Genomic DNA, 20185 nt, shown 5'->3' with positions numbered 1-20185 from the left:
ATTTAATGCAGTTAAACATAAAAACCAAATGGGTTTTTTTAGTGTTGTGGACAAATTGACAAAATATGTCATCAAATACAAAAAAAAAAATTAATACTGAAGGTACTGATAAATGGTATTAGATTACAATAATTTCATTTTTAAGTACGCTTTGCAAACTATATAGAAGATTGTGAATTCTTTAATTAAAATAATATGTCCATTGAACCGATTTGAATATTATGTTTTTGCTAATTATAAATTATAATATACTTAACAAAAATTATATGTTACCTATGACGAGGTCACGCACTTGAATATGTATATGTATATCAATTACATCCAACCTCCCATCAATAAAATATACTAAATAGTTAGTGAAAAAATTACTATTCTTGATAAAAATTTGAAAAAGTTCTAAGATAATAGTATCATTCTAAGTGGTTATATATTTTACAATGGTTTGTTTAATGCGAAATTTTAACAGTACTCAAATATCATAATAATTTGTTATTTTAAAGATAAGCACCTACATGAAAAAAAGAACGATATTTACAAAAACACACAGATTTAATTGTCAGTTACCTACTCGTACATAATATTATTATATTTTAATATTGCCCAGGATGTGATAATATGTATATTGTTTTCAGAGCTCAAATAGTTATAAATGGTTAATTCATATTCTTAATTTTTAATTAATTTATTTATATTTGATAGGTAATTAAATTATTTTATATTTTCTCTTTTTTTTTCATAATTCATAACAATTAAAACATTGACCGAGATGATTTGTGTATACTAATATAGTAATACACAGTATACAACTATACCACATTCTCACAAAATAAGAATTTTGAGATTGTTTTAGTACAATATGGGGCATATTGCGTTTTTTAGTTTATTTTATCTAAAAAAAATTTTTTTATATTCTTAGAAAAACAAATATTTTTATATTCCGTTTTAATTTAACGTTAGCAAAATTGCGGTTGATTTAATGTTTAAATTTGTAAAAAGCAGTCGACTTATTGCGCGTTTTTTAACTTTTTTAAATTTCTATTACACTATACTTAGAAAATACAACATTACAAGTATAATAAACAATATTAGGTATATATTTATTTTTATTAGTCGTGAAAACTGTGTTTTGGCTTTAACAACTAGGTCATGCACTTAATCATACATAAATAAATTATCAAATATATTATATTTATTAAAATATCATTTTTATTTATCATATTGAATAGTAGGAAAAGCTGTTTGTCTAATTATATGCATGCAAAGCGTGCAGCTATCTTATAATTTAAAAGTTACACGTACGATATGGTATGCTTAATGTAAACATAGTTGTAATGAGTGGTCGATCAATATATAAAATAGTTAGGTTTTATGTGTTTTAGAAGGAAGAGACCTTTATTACAAACCATTAGTATTTTTAAAAACCATCACTTTTTATAACGTCTTATAATATTTTAAAAACCTTTAGAAATGGCTTTTAAAAATGTGTAAGAACTTGTTTGTGCTAATAATTGGTAACACATAAATATAGTTCAGTACCTAGAAGTTTGATGCAATACGAAAAAATTATATATTTAACATGTTATTTAGGTAACAAAAAGTTATGGTTTAAAATTATTTAAAATTAACAAACTATTTCTAGTTTTATGTTTTGAAATGGTTAAGAAGTTACATCAAGAGGTAAATATTGTTGTTACATTAAAATTATATAAACCAGGTGACAATATCTATGCATTTTTAAGAATATTGTTATTTAGTTCCAGCTGTCAGTTGTCTACAAACTCTTCGATAAGAAGCTCTCAACGCGAATTCGTAATAGTCTGCTTTCTGCATAAGTGTTTGAATCTGACGTAAGCAAGTTCTGGATCTAACCGATTTCGAAAATTATTTCCAGAAGAAAAAAAGTCTGAAATAGTACTTATTCCAAGCCTATTTTCAGTCTATGATTTTGTAAAAAAGCTTAAGCTAAATGAAATTAAGAAAGTATTTGATCCATTTAAAGGATATACAATCACGTTTATAATTTAAACAAAAACTTAAAGCATAGTGTATATATTTATTTTTACAATAGTACTTGCTTGAAAATTTCAAAAATATCATTCTGTGTTGTCATTATTAATTTTAAAATATTAAACCACAAGGGAAAATACATTTTTATAATATGTATTAGGTATTTAACAACAGATGCATTGAATTTAATTTTAAATTCACTTAATTATTGATGATTTATAATGATACATCACTTTATTTGATACATTAGTATAAAAATAAAAATGTTGAGGAAAGAAATAATTAATAACAAACCATAAAAATAAGCTGACAGTATAAAATCAATTTTTTTTTTATTATACTGTATTAACTTTAACACAGTGATTTATACATGTTATAATTACTTTGAAATTAACATTTTACTACCATTATTTTAATATGCAGTTTAATGTTTTGTTTAAAATCTGGACTGAATCTACTGTATTCAAGTTCCTTCTAAAATATTTAATATCATATAAAATATTGTAGCTGGATAATATTATAAAACAAAAACTTACTCAATTCCCAATACAGTGACCCGCTTTATAATAATATTTTATGTACCTATAACTGGAATATTTTTAACTAAACGTAAGCATATCTCAAAACCACGGTTCAAATGCATTTTACTATAAGCAAACAATCTAATTATTATTAATGATATAAGTATAGTTACACCTACCACCATAATAAAAAAAATAAAATGATGATTTTGTGGTTTATGGGCTCTAGAACTACTTGTTTTGAAAATTAATAATGTACAATATAGGTACATACTTCAATTTTAATTAATTTTCACTAATTAAATAATAAATGCTGTGTACATTATATTATTCCAGAGCAGCTGTAATATATATTTTAACAGCATAAACTTTTTTTTGTTGTCAAGTGTTAAATTATTTTACTTATTATTTTTTTTCACGACATATTATAAATTTTCACATTCTTGTTTACATAGTTTAGTGCCTTGTATTTTTAAATCTTTGGCTTTTAACCAATCTTCTTAATAAAACCCACATTATAATTTTTCGATAAAGTTATCTTATCTAACAACAATCTAAAAACCACATCTATAATCCGTCGATTCTCCCAGATTTATCTAATGATGTTCAAAGGACCGTTTGGTCTAAAAATGCCTTGAATTTAAATCCGATGGGGTGTTCGTCTATAAATAAAATCAGAGTGTTTTTAGAAAAGCAATTGAGATTTACTAACATAAGTTCAAGCAGTAAAACCTGAATTATCAACAATTTATCACAAAATATAATCACTACATAAAATAATTTGCTATATTTAATCATTTTGACATTTTAAACATAAAATTATATTATGTTTACCATAATATCGTTGATAGTTGTAGATCATAGTAAATATAGTTGAAAAATACTTTATATTGTTCCTATTCTTCATACACGAGTATCCCGGTTGGACCCAGTATTCTTGTTTCCGAAAATTAAATAAATATACATAGGTACAGCACCTATCCAATGTCCGTTTTACCTATAATACATATTTTAACTTAAATACCTAATAATTTTTACTTCCTTATCTAAACCATACACATCAAAATTGTGCATTATTTATATACAGAGTGTCCCGTGAAGATTTACACATTGCAATATCTCCCGAAATAATGGTGATATCGAAATTTTGGTTGTGTATTAAGACTCACAGGAATAAGAACTACAATTATTTTATATTTTAATTGATTTTGATGTTTTGGTAAAAAAGTTAAAAAATATATTTTTTATTAATTATTTCCAAAATAATTAAAGGTAGCCATTTTGTAGAGTTTATTTTTCTGAAAATATTGACGTTTCAACATTTTATTTTCATTAATTTCCTTATTTTTAATATTTTTTTTAGTTTCGAGAAAAATTGTGAATTATTTAATAGCGTAATGTTATCAAACATGTGACCCGCCGCGCCGCGCGCATTCCCATACAGCCGGCCGAATACCTTCCGTGTTCCTATAATAGTTATAAATTATAATCATATTTTATTTCTTCAAAACTATTAAAAATATTAAAAATCAGGAAATTATTGAAAATAAAATTTTGAAACGTCAATATTTTCAGAAAAATAAACTCTACAAAATGGCCATCTTTAATATTTTTGGAAATAATTACATAAAAAAATATATTTTTCACATTTTTTACAAAAACATTGAAATAAATTAAAAAATGAAATAATTGTAGTTTTTATCCCTGTGAATCTTATTATAAAACCAGAATTTTGATATCTCCATTATTTCGTGAGATATCGCAATGGGTAAATCCTCGCGGGACGCCCTGTATACCTATTACCTATACTATATAGATTATGAATTAAAAAAAATATTGTGGTCTGTGCATTGAATTGATGTTTTTTCTTTTCAAGGACAATCTGGACAGTAATATAAAAAAAAATACATAACTCTGAATATTGTTAGCATAGTTTTTTAATATTATGTGAATTAAAGCATATATTATGTGTGTCTTGAAAACAATAAAAGAATATTTTATTTCTTCTAAAGACAACTTTTATCACTTTTGTCTGGCCTTAAAGTCATTGTATTAAATGTTAAACGTTTAAAAAAAAACATATTTTTTTATTGTCTTTCATTCAATTTATTTTTTTTATAATAAAAACTATTATTTAAATTGTTTGATGTTTCTGTCTCCATAATAAATCAGAAATTAAAATAAAAAACAATTAGGTATTTAAGTATAGTTTCATAGTGAAAATACAATTGTTTTTTATTTTTATTACGTAATTATTATTGATTATCACTAGGTATATGATAATAAATAAATAAATAACAAAAGATAGACTATATTTACTAGATTAAAAGATTAAAAGATATTATATTAATTATCACTTTTTTCTTCTACATATGTATATTGTATATAGTCTTATAATCACAATTGCTTGATTCCCTATTGATTTATTATTTAGCAGAGCTTTCTTCTGCGATTTAATTAACATTACTAACATTATTAATGAAAATAAGCAAAAAAATGTCAAAATTTTTATTTTAATTTACACATTTAATTAGGTAACATTCAGCCAATAAATACAGTAAACCAAATTCAGTAAAACTAAATACTTATAATATTTTGAAATATTAATCATTCGGTGTAAAATAGTGTATTTAATTATACTCAACATATTTTAATAATTAATATGTAATTATTCTTACAATTATTTATTTACAGTTTAAAATATAAATCATAATAATGGTTTGTGTGTGTCAAATAACACATGTGCTAAAAGCGTAACGTAATATTTTTATACAATTAATATGAAACATTTGGCAGATGATGTAATCAACGTTTAATGTTGAAGTTTGATATGGTTTTTTTTTTTTACAAATTCGATTAAACTTCTTAAAAACATCCTACCAGACATTGGTTTATGTAACGTATTCGAATGCTTAGCAAGTTTCAAAAAATATCATTTGAATGAGAGTCAATAAATAATTTCACTAGGTAATTATTAGAGATGAAAAACAATGTTATATAAAATATAATGAAAAAACTTAATCATAAATGTCACGTATATCGCATATTATGATTACGTATTTAACTATTCAGCCTATACATTTTATAATGTACGTATAGTCTGTTAAATATTTTTCATCCGGTTCAGCAAACTATGTAGATATGTTAAATTTAATTTACTACAAAGAGATATCACAAAGCATCACTGCAGTTAATTTTGAGCATTTATCAGAGTTTTAGTAAACTTCTCCATCCCTAATATAATAATGTATTATTAGTAATATCAGTAAGTTTCTGTTTGAAATGATACAGTAAATACCAAATGGTGCTAAGTTAAAGGTATTTCCGATAAATTTGGATTTACAAAATCGCGAAAAAAAATAAACCCACTTTTTTAGCCTAAAGCGCATCGAATAGGTACAGTATTTACCTCTACAACAGTTCTATATTTAATGATTTTAAAATGATTAAAAATAATTTTTCCGTTATAAAATTATGAATATTCATATTTTATCAGATAATAAGAATAAAAAAAAAATGTTATTATTCAAATCATTTTCCATATAAAAATAAAATTAATACATGACATTATAATAAAAAAAATCCATTGGAGGGGGGTTTTATCCCAACTCGTCATCTACCGATGAACTACCCTTGTGTCATATATATGCACACGTGCACGCAGCCATCACGTTTGACCAGAGCGCGTGTACAAGTTTAACCCTTTACGCTGACCATGGTATACCTGCCTATACAAATAATAACAATAAAACCATTGCCAACTAGGGTAGGCTCTTATAATATACACGCGCACCAACAGAGGTATCGGCACCGCGCGGGGTTATTACTCCCGCAGGTTTTTGGCGACGGCAAGCGGGAAGGGGGGGAGCAAAAAGCGCGTGCGTCGAAGTGGCGGCGATAACGCACCGTATTTTTGGTTTTATTTTTCCCCGTACTTACATCCACGAGTCCACAGGATCATCATTATAACGGAAATACGGTGGTGTACAGAGATTTAACACCATTTTTCACATCACTCGGATATAGTACACGCGCGTACCTATATTATACTACGACCGTCGCCGTATACATGTCGCGCGCATAATATTGCAACACCAGTTTGTGTCGTCCGTATGCATTATAATAGTAATATAGTATGTTATTATTGTTTTTTTAGTGTCGTGTCGTACGACCGATGGCCGAACACACGTTTACGATCGCGTTGCCACGGGTTACCGCACACCGGGTATACAAAACGATGTGACGCCGGTGTGCGACTGTAAACGCCGGCGATGCAGTCGCGCGCGCGCACTTCAAAAACCTTGAAAACCCATGCACGGAGCTGCTGCGTACCCTACGTATATATTTATATGTAAATCCAATATATATGTGTATATAGCGTCTCCCACGTGGAATAATACGCCGGCTGCGGTTTTTTTCGTCCGATGTTTTACGTATATAAAAAGTAGAACAATGTTTTTTTTTTTTTTTTTTAATAATTTGAAACCCGACTACCCCCCCCCACCGTTCTATCAGGGTGCTCGATGCAACCCCTGGGGCAGGTTTCGTATTATATTATTTGCAGTATCCCTACTTACTATATTATTATGATCGCCGAGTGGCGCGCAGTCCACGCGTACTGTGCGCTAGAAACACGCAATAACATATGAAATACCTATTTTTACGACGGAGCTTCCGTTCCTCCGTTGCCTATTGCCATGTCTATCTAACCACTACCAAAACTTATACCTATTTGAGGGTTAGACTAACCTGTTGTCATCGTGATTACGGAGTTGTGGCTGATACTGATGCTGTTCCGCTTCTCGCTGATGTAGCTCGTGACCACTTCCGATGCCAAAGTTCTCCCTTGGACTAACAACGCGCGTACATCGCCCTTGTTCGTGTGCCGCAGAAGCTGTTACTATAAGATTTATTTATCCGTTTACCGTTTGGACGTCACACGGCGATCAGAATAAACTTATGCACTCGTGACAAACCGTCGGACTGGCTTAAAATATTTTACAAGAAATGTTTTGAGTGCGATATATTATAATTATGCCTGACGAACTTTCAGCAGGTAAATAGTCTATTTGATATTACTGCCGATGAGCTCTGGACAAAAAAACTGACGAGAGCGTTAAACAATATTATGCTCTCTGCGCGTCGCGTATCATGTATGTGTGAGTTGTTATTGTTGTAATTATTTGTATTATTATTATTGTTGTTATTGTTATTATCATTCGCACCAGACGACGGTGGCGGCGGCCGATTGGGAGAGCATGCGCGCGTGTATGTCGGGAAGTCTGGACGACCGGAGCACTGCTACTGCGATCGGCGGCGGCGGCGCGCTCGCTCGGTACGGTGTCGGTTTGCTAGCGAAGCCGAGCCGCCGCCACCGCCGCCGTGCGACCCACAGACGACCTTCGTGCTTGGCCGGCTTCGATCCAGATGGTGTTAGTGCAATGCTCGGCGACGGCCGCGGCGTTGCCACGTGACGAGATACAAAATATCCTCGGCCGCCGTCGCCGCCCAAGTTGCCTCCACCGCCACGACTTTTTTCACATCCTGTCCGCCGCCAGTATTTATACGGTGACCGGCACTCCGTCACCTCCTCATCACCATCCACACCGCCACCCACCTCGAGTCCAGCGCATTTGTCATAATAATAATAATAATAATACAGTGTATATATTATATATTATATATATATACTATTATTGTAATTTTCCACTCTCACCGGTAGCTCGTGTGGGTTTACATATTATCTTGATCCGTCGTCTCCCGACTTTGGTGTTTTATTTCTTCTTTCCCTCTCTCTATTCGTTCGTTTCTCTTTCTCTTTCTCTCTCTGTCTCTCTCTCATCTCTTTTTCTCTCTCTCATCTCTCTGTCTCTCTCTCATCTCTCTGTCTCTCGCCACAAATCATTTTGTCTCCACAGCGCCACGTCATGTCGAAAAGCTCCCGAAATTACGATTTTTTTTTTTTGTTTTCCCGATGATATTTTCTTTCTGCTCGCTGTAGAGTTTCCACCGCTCCGAAGAACAGCCGATCGTTATGATAACAATACTATCGTATTGACTGCAGTCCAAATGCACGACACGTATATAACAAGTAATAACAGCCTATTACACGGCGTAACAATTGACCAGTGTACGCGTAATGATAATTGTGTACACGTGTCGTGGTCGACGGCGATACTTTCTATATACCCACCGAATCGCAATAATTATATTTCTTCGTCCACCGTCACAGGACTCGAAGGTAATAAATTGTATACGTTGCCGTGTTTGTGCCTACGTTGGTCCACTCGTGTGCCGCACGATTTGCCTATCGCCTATTGGAGTATTGTTATTTTACATTTCATCGCTGTAAAGCCGATACCGCTGGAGCTGCTGTATACTGCACCAAAACTTGACGAGAGGTGCAGTGCTCGTTTCACTACCCACGTACGTACATTAATTAGTACCTTTGGTTACGTGTTGCGTCGCAGAACTTTAACGCATTTTTCAGGCGTATATACGATCTATATTATGTATATTACATTACACCGTGGTCTGAGGGTCTGACACAACCTCAAACTTGGTTCCTCGACAGAGCTGTAATATAACTATAGGTACCTGTGTATTGTTTTAAGGCGCTTAACTAGAGAGACTAAGGATGAGGGAAGGGAAGCTTAGCCGAGTATTCACGTTTTTAGCCTCCTTAAATACATTTATACTTATTAACACCTCCTGCTTAGGTTAGATTGTGAAATCTAAATTTTCAAAAAAAAAAAATTTCAGGTGCGTTCATTGCGTAAAATTTTTAATTTAATTTAACATAATTGATTATTACGTTTGTATATAGGTATATAATAGTTTATTAATAGGTATTATGGATATGCCATACATGATAATAAGTCGAATCAAAACATATCAGGTCAATAAAACAGAGCGATTCTGGCTATACGAATAAAGCAATAGAATGATGATTATATAATCAACAATAAATTGCATCTAAATTGAGTCGTATACAATTATAAAATATATTAATACATTTTACATGTTTACTTATTTTATTGTTAACATTTTATTTTTAATGGCGACTGACGAGGGATGATGAAGCACTTTTACTTTATGGCTTATTTTGAACTTTGGTTTTATATAGGATTCTATCCCCTTTAACTATTAAATCCTCTAGTTTACGTCCATGCCTATACCCATACAATTTAAGTGTATTATTCGTATATTACTATTGTGGGTATTCAGACAACATTCGGATTTGAAATTAGGTGCGGGCTCTGATAAAACTCAGTTTTGTTCTCGCCTATCCACCCATAGAATATTAAAATATGATGTACTTGTATACGTCCGTGCCTGTTTGTGGTATAGTACCTCTGCTGATGCAGTTCAACAGATAAGAATAAACTTGGATTTTGAATCAGGATTTTTTTTCCAATTGTTAGTACACAGAATTTGTCCATGCCTCAACTTTTTCGGGATATTTCTTACTAAGATACTATTAAGTATCTACTACTATCTCCTAAGATCTTATCTTACTAAGTATATCAATAACTTCTTTTTATAACAGAGAAATAACTTAGGAGTATTTACTCATCGAATATTAATAATTTAAAATCCTCCATTCTTACTAAGTTATGGGCAAACTACCCTTATTATAGTTTATATACATCAAACAAACTATAAGAATTAAATTATTATAATATCTGTCAAATTAAAATAGGTATCTGAATTTATAATTATTTTAGACTTTACGATATTCTTCTTAAATTTAGTATTGAATAAACTTCATCAGAAAATAGACATTGTATGGAACCACTCTTAAACTAACACAAAGATTTTTAATATGTTAAACCATGCATATAAATGCAAACATACTAATTTTAATGATAATTGTGCCCCATCCTAAATACTTAATGCATAACAAAAAAAAAAAAATTAAATCAACAAAAATACCATTAAAACCTGTTGGACTGCAGTCGTATTACAAATAAATGCCAATGACCTCATATAGATATTATATATTATTGCGTATGCATTTAATGGGAGATGAATTTTTCGCAATGTGTTAACTATAGAATAAAATGAGTTGTACCGATATACCCATCACAGTATAATCACTAGACTTGCACATACGCGCCCTGAAATCAGTGAGACAAGTTAAATGTATATACTAATGTTTATATATATATACCAATACGTGTAACGGAGTGTTATTTGAAAAGTCGCCAAAATAGAGATTATATATTATGTAGTACACTGTATACTTCTATTATGCCAAGGTCAAGTAATATTTCTAAAAAACAACTTTTACGCACGGTGAGGTTCTAGTATCAACTTTGAGGAAAATCTATCCAATTTGACAACAACATCTTGGCGTACGCGACTATTTTCGTAACCAATCACTTTAAACTTCTTAGAGGATAATTCATTTATTTTGTAATAAACATATATTATTTTGATCTATAAATTTATGGTATCGTGTAGTATATAATTAAAACGAGTCTGATCAGAAAGCTCGATTAAATTATATTATTATACATTTATAAATATAGTTAACTACAATACTACATAGAATCATGTTTTTTTTCTAAATTTTTAACGCCTATCATATGTATTTTGTTTATTTAACATAATAATAACAATATGACAATGCCTGCAAGTTTATTAGAACTTTATAAGATTTCTTCCTCATAATATATTATTGGATATGGTGTGTAACGTTTACTTGCATTTAAGGACTTAAATGAAAAAATCCAATAGTTCCTTCTTTAAAGATTCATAGGTAGTAGATTAAAAAAATTCCAATTCAGTAAAAGCAACTAGTTACTAAAATGTTTGTAACTGTTTATGAAACAAAAATGTTCATAGACAAAATAACTATGTAAATCTTAGTGCGTGTGGCTGTGTGTGTATTCAAGTTAAAAAAAATACATAATACACGGCACACCCTTTGCTTCAATCAGAATGTTCTATAAAACGATTAACGCATTTTCAAAGAATCTATTTATGAACATCGACCCTTTTTTCAGTTAAACTAATACTATAATATAAATTATTTGTTTATTAATTTACAGTATTCAAACTTCTCATCCTCGTTGCCGTATATATACGTACCACCTAAGACGTGGTCCACGTGTTAATTAAAAAAATATGGTAACTTTTATGAAATATAAATGTATTGTTTTTTATATACTACCCTATATATTATATTATTATAATCATTCACCATTGTATTATATTATTATAAAAAAATTTAAACTAATTCATTACAATAAAAACAATGCACTTGTGCTATGTTTTAAATTACGTTTTGCAGCTGGTTTATTAAACTAATTTAAAATTGAAATTGTGAAAATGTGAAAATGTAGTTATACTATATAGATACCTTTAATGTAATATATTATTTTTTAATGTTCTAAAATTTATAATCCATGACGCATGTATAATAATAATATATGATCCGTTTTGAATTGCGTTATATTATTTATTTATTCAAGTAGATAATAAGTATCACTACTGAACGCGGGGGGAGGGCTAAATAATATTAAATAATTATAGGTCGATATTCGGGTAACCGTGAATAAAATGAGCTATTTTATAATCACTGATATTTATTGACGTTTGATTTAATTTGATTAACCGGTTAATCGCTTATGCGCAAAAATTAATAATGCGATAATACTATGAATGTAAATTATAATTATTAGTTTCAGCTTGCTATCACGATTTACTATATTTTTATTGCATACTGAACTTAGAATTACATGTCTTATAAATAATTTAAAATTTAACGTCATCCATATGATTTTTAAACACAAACTTTCTTACAGACAATGTTATATGCACGTTTACAAAATATACCAATTGGCTATTGTTACTTTGATAGTTTCCCTTAAGAAGATGCATTTATTTTGCTAATTTAAAAAACAAAGATTTCTTAGTAAATCATTTAAATTTATTTACAAAGACTCAAATTTGATAGTTGTACTATGATTTTTGTTTACAAATTTTAATATCATAAGATATTTAATGAATTTTTTATCAAATTTTATCATTTGATATTAACATTCATTTTTATATAATTAATAATTAAGAAAATAACTTCGATAAGAAACTATAAATATTAAGTAAATATATAAAATGCATAAAACCTATTTAAATTTGTTATAATATACATTATGTAAAATGTTAATTACTTTTAAACTAAAGATTATTACTATTATTAGGTATTACCATTATTATTATTTATAATTTTTACATAATTTTTATTTTCTCATTTATTTACTCATTTTTATTATTTTGTTTAATTTCTTAGTATTTAGGGTTCAAACTGTTCAAAGTGTACCTAATTAGTTGATAATAACATACCTAGCTATTAAAAATGTAAGGTAGATGTACATTATTTTTTTAGATCTAAATACCTACTACAACAACAAACATATTAATAAATTCGATGTTCATCGAATATAAAGGTAACTATAGAATTAAATTAAATGTAATGTATCATTATTCATTATGTTATAATTTCTATTAGTATACGCTAAAATAAATATTATACACTGATGTATCAAAAAATTCTAATGGAGTGGGTTTTACGATAATAAAAGGTCATGAAAATCATACATTTTCACTTTTTCCCAGCACCAACATTACACAGCGGAAACTTATGCCATCTTTGAAGCACTGAAAATTGCCTCCTCCTCAAATCTGACTCTTTCACTATCATAAGTGACTCTTTGAGTGCTTTAAAATCAATCTTAAATCCATATTTTAAGAATGAACTTGAGCAGCATATCCAAGAACTGGTATCTACATCCAATAAAATATTCACTTTCATGTGGGCCCCTTCTCATGTCGGTATTTCTGGCAACAAAAGAACTGATAAATCAGCAAATGAAACTACAATTCCTCACAATGCCAAAAATATTCCTAACCACATCCTCAGAGTCACTCGACACCATTAACCTTAAAACTCTTGATACAAGACAAACAAAATGGACCGAGGTTCCTCTATCAAACAAACTAAGAAACATTAAGCCTTCCATAAAAAAATGGAATTTTCCCATTGGTCTTAGAAGAAGAGACGAGGTCATTATAACCAGAGCCAGAATAGGACACACTCACGTAACCCACTCTTTCCTTATCACCAAGAAACCTGCTCCAGTATGCAACACATATAACGTGAAATTATATATCAACCATATACCATCATGAGATTCCCAAAATACACCAAAACTCGAACAATTTTCAAAAATGCAACTTCTCTACGACTTACTCTAAGCGGAGATAATACTGAAGCAACTTATAAATTTTTCTATTATATTCGGCTATAGCCCATAAATTGTAAATATATGTAAATTTCGTTTTTTTCATATTGTTAAAATTGTAGGCTAATAACCAAAGATGTTGAAGTCTTATCATTATTATATATATAAAAAAAAATATATTATAATATTATGTAGAAATATAATGAATTACCTATGTATTATAAATACAATTACTTCATAAAATCTAAGTTAAAAACGAATACATTTCATAAAAGGTAATATTCAGTAAGTCCCAATAATATCTACAACTACAGAATACATCTGTTTATTGGATACAAAATTCCATTAAAATTATAATGATATATAACTATCAATAAACGTGTTCTATGAAAAATATAAGATAATATATATATATACGATTTCACCGTTGACTTGGGGCCACAAAACTACTGTACTTCTACTTTCACTTTATTATACTCAATATATTTTTAATATATTATATATTATATATTTTTTATATTTAAAATAATAAATAAATATATCAATATTGTCTATCGTCGATAATGTGTATTTTTGGAAGGTTTATTGATTCATTTAACTCTAATATATATAAATAAATAAACTATATTGAATCCTGAAAATACTATTAAAATACCTATAATAATAATAATATTTAAATAATTATTATGATAATAATAACATTGCAGCCGTTCTCTGCTCACGTCCAACCGGATCCATATAGAGTGGACGCACAGGCAACAGGTGTCCTGGTTTTGTGCTGACGGTATCTCTTCTGATTTTTTTTTTATTTTTAAAATATACAATAGTATCATAACATTATTCATTATAATGTATAGCTGAACGTTAATTCCAAAAAATACAACTTAGAAACGTTATGCCAACATAATAATACTATAACTATACATTTATATGAGAGCTGCAGCTGTGCAAGTCAAACACAGATGCACTTATATATCTATTACTAAGCGCACACTGTCCTGGCGCCACCCCCTTCACTCTTGCCACTTGCCACGTGTTACGGTAATGTATTCAAGCGATGGTGTCTAGGACAATATACCTATATTTTGTATACTATAGTGACACTTTTGTTACAAGTTGTTTACGTAGGTTATTTGCATGAAAATTTAAAACAGAAATCGATACGATATAGCAACTAGCTGCAGTTATTGACTTCAAAATGGGCCGCAGCTAAATCTATAAAATATGGTATATCTTAATACGAAATGAGGCAACATGGTCGATTTTAATCGACGTCGAAATTTAAAATATATTACCTAATAATATAATAACTATGTATGTTATATTCGACAAAAACTAAATTTGTATCAAACCGTGTTTATCCCTTTCAAAAATAGCCAGTCTTAATATTATCATGCAGATCATCGTTAAAATGAATACAATTTGTTATGTCAAAACTCAAGGCGAACAGAAAAAAGTTCAAGATATCGAGTTTTATTGAAATAGTAATTATTTCAAGGGTGCTTAATAAATTCGAGATATAAAAGCTTAACATAATAAGAATCTACTTTATAATAATAATTATAATAATAATAATATGTGAATAAAATAGTTTAAGATTCCCGTATTAATATTATAGTATAATCCTTAAAATATATCACATTTTAATCGATACCTAACCGTATATTAATACATTTCATATTCAACTAGATTTTAACAAAACAAGATATTTTCTAAAATCTAATATTTTCTAGAAGGTAAGAAAAGTAATAAATAAAATAGTGTATTATCATATTATTATAATATAATGTTATAAAAATCAGAAGAGTCGCTAGCTGGTGTATAGTGTACTTTATCATTATGTAGATCACTTGATGTATTCAATATTAATCCACAAATAAATTACGACATACAATAAAAAACAATTTTGATTTCTGAGTGAATAAATTCTGTCACATATAAAAATGTTTTATCTCGTATGTTATTTGTTATTTTTACATAGTATAATAGTGATCATGTTGAATTAATATTTGTTTGGGTATAATAATATACTGATATTATACATAGGATAACAAACATAACTTATACCGTATATAACAGAATAGACTTTATAATAATTCATAAAAGGTATATAATATATATATTTAAACATAGCTTATAATAATTTATATATGTATATTGTATATATTATGATTTGAAATTTGAATATATGATAAGAAACTTAGGAGGATTTGTCTACACTAAATTCCTTACATCCACTCTTATCCTCATTAAATATTTTACTAGACATTCTCAACAATAAATAATAATACCATTAATACCCTAAAAAGCTTACAACGCCTAATTCAGTAATACCTACCTATACAGTATTCAGTCATAATAAATTGTAATTTAAAAACATTAAAAGTGATCATAGGAAGAATAATAAAGCAAAAATTAATACATTGAGTATACAATAATAAGTTTATACTATTCCTATACCGTCTGTTATGCTTATAAAATTATATTTAAATGTGTTGTAACATATGGTGTATAGTGTAGATTTTTGTTTAAAAAAATGTATATATTGTTTTTTTACCGAAAACGTTATAACTTACATAGGTAGTTGAACTTTTTTTTCAAAAATAAAAAACAAAAAACAAAATTTATTTAAAAAATAATATGATTTTGTTAGTATCAGATATTTTATTTTATATATTTTGTGCTAACATATTATACTAATTATTTTTTACTTATCATGTTTACATGGCTTAAAAGAAAAAAAAATGAACAGAAATATTCGTTTTCTTTTTCGATAAAATCTCAATTATTAGGTCTACGAAATGTTAATTGTTAGATTCTTATACAGCTTTTGTGCTAGTGTATGGGTACCCATCATCATTAATTATTTATAAAAGAAACCTTCTACTTATTATAATTTATGTTTTAATAGACAATATCTAAATACTTTTTACTATTATCATAGCATGTATTATTGAGTATTTGTCTGTCATTGTGTTGAAAAAACATCAAAAATTGAGAATATACATTAAGTTAATACATATTACATATACCTTTATTATTATAATATTATACAAATTTTCCAAACTTTTTTTTAATTTTTTTTTTTTTACGGGATTATTTGGAATAAATCAAATATAATAATTCCTATATAATAAATAAAAGCATGTATTACAAATATTGTCACCCATCAATATTACGAATATATTATTATAATAATCAAATAATACTAACCAAATTCAATTAATTTAACTGTTATCTAACAAAGACTTCATAGATTAAAGCTATTAAATAATTCTTCAAAATATAATTTTTTAATCTTTGGAGTTTCAATTTTAATGCAGGATGTTAAAAATGTCTGATATAATAGTTTGTTCTTAATAACTGCCCACGAAAACGTAATGCTTATTTGTAGGCGTTTTGTGTAGGCAACCTATACAAATAATATAAATATTATTTTCTTTGATTTTTCTTTCTTCAAACAGAAATCGATTGATAATGCATTAATAGACATCTAGCATAAGATTTTTCTCATTTTGCAAAATAAAAATAAAATATTAACAAAATCTTAGAAAGTAAACACAGTCTTTATATTTTTATTCAATGAAATAATAGACTGCGTTAGTTCACGGTTTTTGTTCTACTAAATTATTATTAATCATGCAAAAGTGTTTAAATTAAGCCTCATAAAAATAATATTTTCACATTTCTACAACGGTGATCAGTTATTACTTGTTTTAATTTATAAGCTATTACTCATTAATAAAAATATGTTAAAAGCAACAACAGAAAATATAATTTGAGAATATTAATAAATTAATTAATTAGATAAAATCAATCTTCTTATTTTGTAAAATATAATGCAGAAAAAAATCAGATGAAATTTAAATTTTATACAATTTATTTTTAGTTTTAAGATTTGATTGTTTACTATAAATTGTCAAAAGCAGGACATAAGATTAATACAATACAAGCTCTACAAACAGACACCAATAAATAGTTTTTTTGGGGTGAACAAACCAACAGTTTTACAAACTGCGTCTTCTAAATAGTGCAGGTCAACATTTCAGTGACCAAGAGTATCAGGTATTTAGAGGATTCATAGTAATACCTAATATTGTTCACATGCAAACAATAAAAACCAAAAATTCGTTTGATAACCGTTAGTATTTGAAAAATGAATTTGGTCAAAAAATCATTGTATTTGAATTAGGGACCTACTCGATTCTAATAACACTGCAAACATCAGTCGAAACCGCTATAGTTTGAAAATTATATAAACATTGATCGTTATAACATTTTATCATTCAGTACTTGGCCGATAACAGAGTATACGTAAACGACAGAGGAAATAAATAATTATAATAAATTAGAAATAAACTATAAATTTATAAAAAAGCATCGTTATCTATCTTTAATTTATGAAAAAAAAAAAAATCGGTAGTAGTAAAATATTTATAGCAATAAATTAAAATGTCGAGTCAGTGGATGATAAAAATGCACGTTCATGTGACCGAGGATTGGCGTTTCGAAAAGGCGTGGTGCATTACAAAAATGTATTTATATCATAATGGCATGTGCATTATTAACATCGATTTCTGTGGTCGAATGTTATTACAGCGTCACACGAAGTCGAGACCACATCAATCATTGTACAATAATATCTTATCATGTTCTTATTTTTACGATTATTATGATATGGTATACGTATGTGTTCGTAGGTACATAAATTGGAATAGTTCATTAGATATTAGAAGGAAAAAGACTTAGGTAATTCAGAGATTCATTCTTCCATATTTAACCGATATTGTGGACACTTTATAAGGATATACTCAACTAATAGGATTTTCATATGTTTACGAACTTCGAACCTAACCGAAATGCAACTAAACAGAACGAAATCGAACAGAAATCGAATTTTAATTAAATTATTAAAAAACTGTATTACTACGTATTATTATTTACCAGTGTTACACTGGCAGTGTAACTTCTTACTTATTTTTTATATTTAACATAATATAATATCTTTATCTATGAATTAATTTATAATTTCTTTCCCATATATACGAATTGGTTGCCAAAAACAAAGTAGATTATAAAAGTAATTAAACTACTTAAAAACTTCTAAATTATGTATATACTCAGCTTATTATCTCGGTATAAATTATTTTCGTAAAATATTATATACTTTATATATGTAGAATTTGTAAAGATTCTACTATCTTAAATGAATTAAGCTTGATTATAAGATTATGTAGAATTTTTTATTTTTATTTAATCCAATAAATGATATGAGACGTATTGATAGGTATCGTGAATTTAATTATTTCAATTCGGATTTAGAAAGTTTAAGATTATGATCGTGGGTTTTATTTCAATAATTAATTTATTATAGTGTTATAAAAACTACTTTTGTCTTATATGCTTATTTGGTTGTATTAAGTTAGGTGATTCAATTATAATGTCGTTTTAATGTAATATTTATTATATATTACTGTAACTTGTTTTTTGATCGAAATAGTAACAACTAATGTCCTAGAAATACTTCGACAATATCCGCAATACTGCCCAACACTAGTCCCAGACCCGGTAACGGCGGTAACTTTATCTTATCTGGTGTTAAATTATAATAGTGTGTTGTACGGCGTTACGTATAGGCAATAAAAGTACACACCTGTATTGAAACGCGACGATTAAGGGTTAAAAACATTAAATTTACTTATTATAGTGTTCTTCATATTACACACAAATGTTATGTAATTGTTGGTTTATCATTTCAACTTTCTGATTCAGAAACATAATAGGGATTAGGAAAAAGTCGAATTATACCTAAAGATTCAATAAATTGTTAAAAAATTCATAATCAGTCAATCAAACCAATCAATAGATAAAAAAAAATTGAAGAAAATAATTCATATATTAAGAAACCTAAACAAAGTTTTAAAACATATTAAATTACACCAATTTTATCTTATACGTTGGTGGTATCACTAAAATCTTAATCACTTTTTAATATTAATCATGTACCTTAAAAATAATATATAAGTATTATCCAATGTAATTTGAAATTCCTTGCCTCCACACGATAATTATGCTCATTGGGGACCAGTAAATGCATAAGGAATTAAATTCAATAAATAAATTAACAGTTATCTTAGACTCTTAGAGTAATATCTGAAGAATATACATCCAAATTCCGTTAGAATGCATTATTTATATATTATTATCACCGTGTAAGTTTTTATTAATTTTAATAATCCGAAAATAAATTTTTCAAAGGTGAATTTTGGCGAAGGGTAGAGTTTTCAGTCGAATACAATGTACATATTATATTTATATTAAAATTAATTCATTTTTTCAATATTATAAATATTTTGGGAAGGAAAATTGTTCATAAGCGAGTGAAACAAAAACTTGTGAGATTAGTAA

General features: G+C 28.0%; 1 protein-coding gene across 2 annotated transcripts in view; it reads right to left on the bottom strand.

Moving 5' to 3' along the window:
* LOC107163403 (solute carrier organic anion transporter family member 74D-like) overlaps positions 1-7940 on the bottom strand; it is a 42844-nt gene extending 34904 nt beyond the window's left edge. The window contains exon 1 of one of the 2 annotated variants that reach the window (XM_015510818.2): positions 7278-7940. The gene's annotated coding sequence lies outside the window, so the exon portion shown is untranslated. The remainder of the gene's footprint in view (positions 1-7277) is intronic. The other variant, XM_015510817.2, reaches the window with a different exon arrangement.
* Between the last annotated feature and the right edge of the window lie 12245 nt (positions 7941-20185).

The sequence above is a fragment of the Diuraphis noxia genome, unplaced genomic scaffold (assembly GCF_037042655.1).
Source record: "Diuraphis noxia isolate RWA-SAM2 unplaced genomic scaffold, SU_Dnox_SAM2 contig0003, whole genome shotgun sequence".
NCBI lineage: Eukaryota > Metazoa > Arthropoda > Insecta > Hemiptera > Aphididae > Diuraphis > Diuraphis noxia.
Note: the sequence above shows the minus strand (reverse complement) of the source record. Positions and strands in the feature narration are given on the sequence as shown.